The following is a 7,854-nucleotide window of genomic DNA, read 5'->3' as shown; positions in this document are numbered from 1 at the left end:
AAATATAGTTTAGGAAAATAAAATGCAAGCATTGTTGTTGAAGGGGCTACATGCTCCTCACTGATTTTGTGTTATCATTTGGTTATTTTACTTTATGCAGTTGCTGTAAACTGGTATGAAGCTGTAGGATAATCTTGCCATTAAAACTGGACTTAGAGTCCAGTGCATTAACCCACAACACCACACCAGGACTCCTATAGAGGGTCACTATGTGTGGGAACTGACTCGGCACTTGACAACTACTTAACAACATGAACTTACAACATATAATCAACATAATTATTCAATTATATTTATTCTTGAACTTCGTATAATGCTATTTCCTCTATATACTTTCTGAACCTTGCTTTTTATAAAAAATCAGCATTATATTTAAAAAATTTATCCATGTAGAGATATGTAGAGACATTCATTGAAGCCCTGATAGTACAGACTGTTAACATATTCAGCTGTGAATGGAAAGATGGAAGGATAGAGGATTTAAAATGAAGTCCTAGGATCTACTTCTGAACAATCAATTATTGAAAACCTTTTGGAGCATAGCTTTACTATGACTCATGGGGTAGCAATGAGTTGGAATCAACTAGTTAGTAGTTAGTTTGTTCATTATCACTCCTGTAAATATCATATTTTATGACTGACTATGTTGTTGTCATTGTTAAGTGCTGTTGAGTCAGTTCTGACTCATAGTTACCCGTATATGGTTTCTGAGGAGCAGCTGGTGAGTTTGAACCACTGACCTTTTGGTTCAAACAAACTTGCGGTCCAGTGCTTATCTTACAGAGCCTCATCAGAACATATATTTATCTATTTACCTTTCGTTGGACATTTAGATTGTTTTCAATTTGCTTTTGGAGCAATGTATTTTGGAGTACATGGGCAAGAATTTTTAGGGTAGACTTTTTGAGTCTAGTAATGTAAACTTCTTCATGATTACAAGATAATGCCAAATTGTTTTCCAAATCAATATAAGAATTTATATATGTAGGAGTCCAGGTGTGGTGCTGTGGGCTAATGTGCTGGAACGAAGTCGGTTTGAAATGCAAAGTCAGTGGTTCAAGCTCATCAGCTGCTCCTCAGAAAACCTATACAGGTCAGAAGCAATTCAATGGCATTTAATAACAACAAACATATGTATGTGTGTGTGTGTAGTATCTATCTATCTATAGATATTTATATATATAGCTTAAACTACCAACCTTGCAGTTCAAACAACTTTGCAGTCTGATGCATTAGCCCACAGCGCCACACCAGCACTACTAGATATCTATGTATCTATATAGATAGATAGATAGTAATTTTTTTACAACAAGGTTGGATTACTTTTCAATTGGTTTAAGTGCTTTATGGTTGATTTACTCTTCTGTAATAGGATTATGTATCTATGTCCTTTGCCATGTAATTAAAGTGCCCCACCCTCCAGGTGATGGGAATAGAATATGGCTTCCTACAACAGTGTTCCCACCACCCAGTACATGGCAGCTCAGCTATGCACCCTGAGCAGGTCCTGCACATCTTCACAATTGATCAAGCATTGTTTCAGGATTTCCATATTCTGTTGGGTCCCCTATCTTTGAAATGGGCACAAATATGCATCTCTGCCAATCATCTGGCCAAGTAGCTTTTTTTCAATTTTCTTGGCTTAGATGACTGAGCATCTCCAGCACTAAATCAGTTTATTCAAATATTATAATTAGTATTCAATCAATTCCTGGAGTTCTGTTTTTCACCAATGCCTTCAGTGCAGCTTGGTCTTTGGTTCCATCGGCTGATGATCATATGTTATCTCTTGAAACAGTTGAATGTCAACCAATTCCTTTTGGTAATTGACAGTGTATATCCCACCCATATGTCTTTGATTTCTTCCTGCATCTTTCAATATTTTGTACAATATTGAAATACTTTTCTCCATATATATAATGTGGTGAATTCAATTAATGGAATTTTCTAATTTTGACTCAACACTTCATTCTTGGAATAATGTCTGTTATGACATAGACTATATTATATTTTTGTTATAGTCTGACTTACTCATATATAATTAGTGACATTGTGTGCAAGTCCTGGTATGGCACTGTAGGATAAGCACTGGACTGCTAACCACAAAGTTGGCAATTCAAAATCACCAGCTGCTCCTCAGCAGCATTATGCAAGTGAGTTTCTGTGAGTTGAAATTGACTCAATGCCACTTAATAGCAACAACAATATGTGTGGGAGGATTTCTGTGGCTATTTGTTATAGAAGTAACAACATAGAATCGAAACATACAGGAGGAAAGAGATGAATTAACCCTGATTAATGTAAAAGTAGCGAAGTGGTTACGAATCGGGCTGTGAACCGGAAGGTCAGCAGTTCGAAACTACCAGCTGCTCCGCGGGAGAAAGATGAGGCGATCTGCTCCCGTAAAGATTTACAGCCTCGGAAACCCTATTCAGGGTCGCTATGGGTCGAAACCGACTCGACGGCACTTAACAACAACAACAACAATGTAAAAGTAATCAGGTTTTTTTTGCAGTGCATTTTTCTTGTCATTTTTTATTGGCAGTGCAACCATGAAAGCAGAACTTTCCCCTTCTTAAAATTCTTTATAAATGTCATCAAAGACACTCAAGGAATTAAAAAAAAAAAAAAAAACTACTGCTTTAGAATGAATGAGTTAATTATTTTTATGACTCTTCTAATCAAATTTCTCCATTTTGTGATATATTGTAAATCCTAGCCTCTATGCCTGTGATTCTGGACCCGTTCTGAAGTGAGTTATTGAGGAGTAAAGATTTAGGTGGGGTCCTGGTGTGGTGCTATGGGTTAATGCTTCAGACTGCAAAGTCATTTGAACTGCAAGGTCGATGGCTCAAGCTCATCAGCTGCTTCTTGGAAACCCTATACAAGGTCGCTATAGGTCAGTATCAACTCATTACTTAACAACAACAACAGCAACAACTACGAGTCCTGGTGTGAAGCTATAGGATATGCACTGGACTTAAAGACCACATTGAAGATTCAAACCTACACAGGGTTGCTATGAGTTGGAACTGACTCAACGGCACTCAACAACAACAAGGAGTAAATGTTATGATGGGCGTTAATATTAAGAATGCCCCTAGATTAGTAAAGGAGTCCAGGTGTTGCACTGTGGGTTAATGCACTGGAATGAAAAATATGTTTGTATCACAAGGTTGGTGGTTTAAGCTTACCAGCATCTCTTTGGAAAACCTATACAGGGTTGCTATGGGTTGGAACCAACTCAACGGCACTTAACAACAACAACAGCCTTACTAGAGGGTATAACTCAAGTTACAACTTAAGTTTCCTTTGGGAACATGATCTGATGCCAATTTACAAGACTGAATTGGAAAAGCTTGCTTTCGCTGGCCATGGATCTTGCATTTGGCTCATGATGTCTAATTTCCAGTTCATGGAATTTTGACCCATCAGCTGACCTGATTCACCAACTCCTGCAGCCTCATGCATCAACAGCCTGTTTTCTAACCTGATGATTTGTGATCCTGAACTCCGGAGGTTACTTAGGTGAGACGATTCCTCAAGGCAGATCTCAGAAGTACAGGTCTGTGATTTGTCAATTTCCACAACTTCATGAGCCATTCCTTTGGACAATTGTGAGTTTTGTGGAACATTGCTGCATATTGCAGAACCCTGGAACTTATGGGAAAGAGGGAGAAGTGGTGATAGTTATCAAGGATTATGAAGGAGCTTAGCATGTCAGAGAGGTTGAACAGTTAGGATATCTGTCACCTCCAACTCATAGAGACCACCCTTGTGTTGATTTTTATAAAAGAAATTATTCATGTACCCTATTAATGTCATTTCACCCCTATTTTATCAGTTTTGTTGTAATGTGGTGGCTTGTGTGTTGCTGTGATCTGGAAGCTATGTTATGAATATTTTAAATACCAGAAGGTCAACCACTGTGGATAGGTTTCAGCTGAGCTTTCAGATGAAGACAGACTAGGGAGAAGAAAAGAAGGGCTATTTCAGACTATTTAGTCACAGAAAATCTTATGAATAACAGTAGAGCACTATTAACAACAAGATATTAAATATTGAAACATGACCAAAAAAATAAAAATAAAAATATTGGTAGATATAGTGCTGGAAGATATGCTCCTCAGTTGGAAGGCAATCAAAATATGACTGGAGAAGACCTGCCTCCCTCCTCAAAATAGAGTTAACTGTAATGACATAAATGGAGTAAAGTCTTTAGGACCTTCATTTTCTGATGGGGCACAACATACAATGAAGAAAAATAGCTGTAAACATCCATTAATAATCAGAACATGGAATGTATAAATTATGAATCTAGGAAAATTGGAAATTATAAAAAATGAAATGGAATGCATAAAAATCAACATCCTAGGCATTAGTAAGTCCTGGTGTGGCACTGGGGGTTAATGCCCTGGGCTGCAAAGTTGGTTTGAACCACAAAGTCAGCAGTTCAAGCTCACCAGCTGCTCCTCAAAAACCTTATACAGCGTTGGTATGGGTTGGAAATGACTTGATGGCACTTAAGAAGAAGAACAACAAAGGCATTAGTGAGCTGAAATGACCGGTATTGGCCAATTTTAATATGACAACCACATAGCTTACTATGCCAGTAATGGCAAATTGAAGAGGAATGGCACATTGCATTCATCATCAGAAAGAACATATAAAGATGTTTCTTGAAGTAAAACTCTATCTGTGATAGGATAATAACAATACATCTAATATTATTGAAATTTACGTACCAAGCACTAAAGCCAGTGATCATGAAATACAAGAATTCAGTCTTTTTCAGTCTGAAATTGATCAACCTTCTTCTGTCTGAAATTGATCAAACATGCAACTGAGATGTACTAATAATTACTGGAGATTGGAATGCAAAAGTTGCAAACAAAGAGGAAGAATCAGTAGTTGGAAAACACAGCCTTGGTGATAGAAATGATGCTGGATATAGCATGATAGAATTTTGAAAGGCAAATGACTTCTTCATTGCAAATACCTTTTCTAAATAACATAAAATATGAATATACACATGGACCTCACAAGATGGAATACACTGAAATCAAACTGACTGCTTCAATGGAAAAAGACAGTGGAAAAGCTCCATTCATCAGTCAAAACAAGGCAGACTGTAGAACAGACCATCAATTGCCCATTTGCAAGTTCAGGCTGAAGCTGAAGAAAATTCAAGCAAGTCCACAAGAGCCATATACATCCCACTTGATTTTAGAGATAATATCAACAACAGATTTGATATAGTTGATATACACTAAAGACTGAAGACCAGAAGACATATGGAATGACATCAAGAACATCATGTAGGAAGAAAGCAAAAAGTCATCAAGAAGACAATAAAGAAGGAAAAGACCAAAATGGATATCAGAAGAGACACTGAAATTTATAGTACAGCGAAGATATGTTAAAGCAAATGGAAGAAATGAGGAGGTAAAGCAGTCAAATATAAAATTTCAAAAGCAAGCTGGAAAACAAAAAGTCAAATATTATAACAAAATGTACAAAGACTGTGAGTTAGAAAATCAAAATGTTTTCTCGGAATTCCTCAAGCTAATGGAACTGAAGAAAAAAAATCAAGTCTTGAGTTGAAATATTGAAGGAAGCCAGGGGTAAAATATTGAATGATACAAAATGTATCAACAGAAGATGGAAGGAATACACAGTCACTGTACCAAAAGGAAATGGTCAATGTTCAACCATTTCATGAGTTAGCATATGGTTAAGAGTCAATGATCCTGAAGAATGAAGTCCAAGATACATTGACATTATTGGCAAAGAACAAGGCACCCAGAATTGATGGAATACAAATTAAAATATATTTCAACTGATGTAGAACTGGAGGTACTAACTCATCTATTGCAAGAAGTCTGAAGACAACTACCTGGTAACCTTACTGGAAGAGATCAATGTTTGTGCTCATTTGAAAGAGGTGAACCTACAGAATGTAGAAATCATTGGATAATATCATTAGTTTCTCATGCAAGTAAATTTTTGCTAAAGATAATAGGATTTGAGCCATATATTGACAGAGACTTTCTAGAGGTTCAAGATGGAATCAGAAGAGGATGTGAAATAAGGGATATCATTGCTGATTTCAGGTGAATCTTGGATGAAAGCAGAAAATACCAGAAAGATGTTGATCTATACTTTATTGATTGTTCAAAGGCTTTTGATTGTGCAGATCATGACATGCTATGGACAACATTGTAGAAAATGAGTATTCAGTAACACTTAATTTTGCTCCTAAGGAAACTGTACATAGATGAAGAGGCAGTTGTTTGAACAGAACAAAGCAACACTGAATGTTTTAAAATTAAGAAAGGTGTGGTTCAGAGTTGTATTCTTTCACCATACTTATTTAACTTGTGTGTTGAGCAAATAATTCAAGAAGCTGGATTATGTAGAAAAACTGTGCATAAGGATTGGAGGAAGACTCATTAACCACCTGCAATATGCAGATGATACAACCTTCCTTGCTAAAAGTGAAGTGGACTTAACATACTTATTGATGAAGATAAAAAATCACAATGTTCATGATTTAGAGTGTACCTCAGTGTAAAGAAAACAAAAATCTTCCCTTACCACTGGACCAATAAACAATATCCATATGAATGGAGGAAACACTGAAGTTGTCAAAGACTTCATTTTGCTTTCCATCAATGTTCATGGAAGCAGCAGTCAAGAAACCAAATGATGTATTTCATTAAGCAAATCTGCTGTACAAGACCTTTTTAAAGTATTCCAGAACAAAGATATAAGTTTGAGGGCTAAGGTACACTTGACCCAAGCCATGGTATTTTCAATAACTTCATATACACATGAAAGTTGGACAGTGAATAAGGAAGTCGATGGAAGAATTTATGCACTTGAATTATGGTGTTTGAGGAGAGTATTAAAAGTACCATGAGTTACCAAAATAATAAACAAATCTGTTTTGGAAGAAGTACAGACAGTATGCTCCTTAGAAACCTGGATGGCTTGTTTCTCATACTTTAAACAGTTTATCAGGAAAGACCAGTCCCTGGAGAAAGATATAATGTTGGTAAAGTGGAGGATCATGGAAAATGAGGAAGACCCCCAGCAAGATGGACTGTTACATTAGCAGCAGAAATGAGCTCAAATGCAGCAGGACTGGGCAGTGTGTTAATGTATCATACTACTCGACAGCACTAAACAACAACAACAACTGTATGTGTAGTAAAGTTCAAACACAGACTCATCTACTCCATTCCCATTGAGTAAATTCAGAAAGAAAACAAAAATCTTCATGACTGTACCAATAAACAACATTCTTATCAAGGGAGAAATGTTTGAAGTTGTCAAGGACTTCATTCTTCTTGGATCAACTATCAACACTCATGGAAACAGCAGTCAAGAAATCAGATGACGTATTGCATTAGTCAAATCTGCTGCACAAGACCTTTTTAAAATGTTGAAGAGTAAAGATGTCCCCTTGAGGACTATAACCTCATATGCATGTGAAAGCTGGGCAGTGAATAAGGAAGACGTAGAAGAATTGATGCTTTTGAGTTATGGTGTTGGAGAAGAATATTGAAACTGCCATGGGTTGCCAAAAGAACCAACAGATCTGTGTTGGGAGGAGTGCAGCCAGAGTGCTCCTTGGAGGCCAAGATGGCCAAATTTCATCTTTCATACTTTAGACCTATTGTCAGGAATGACCAGTTGCCGGAGAAGGATATCATGTTTGGTAAGGTGGATTGTCAGATAAAAAGTGGAAGACCCCCAACAAGATGGATTGGCAAAGTGGCAGCGCTGATGGACTCAAGCATGGCAACAATTGTGAGGTTGGCCCAGGACAGGGCAGTGTTTCATTCTGTT

The sequence above is a fragment of the Chrysochloris asiatica genome, unplaced genomic scaffold (genome assembly GCF_000296735.1).
Source record: "Chrysochloris asiatica unplaced genomic scaffold, ChrAsi1.0 scaffold00211, whole genome shotgun sequence".
Lineage (NCBI taxonomy): Eukaryota > Metazoa > Chordata > Mammalia > Afrosoricida > Chrysochloridae > Chrysochloris > Chrysochloris asiatica.
This window is presented reverse-complemented; position numbering follows the sequence as displayed.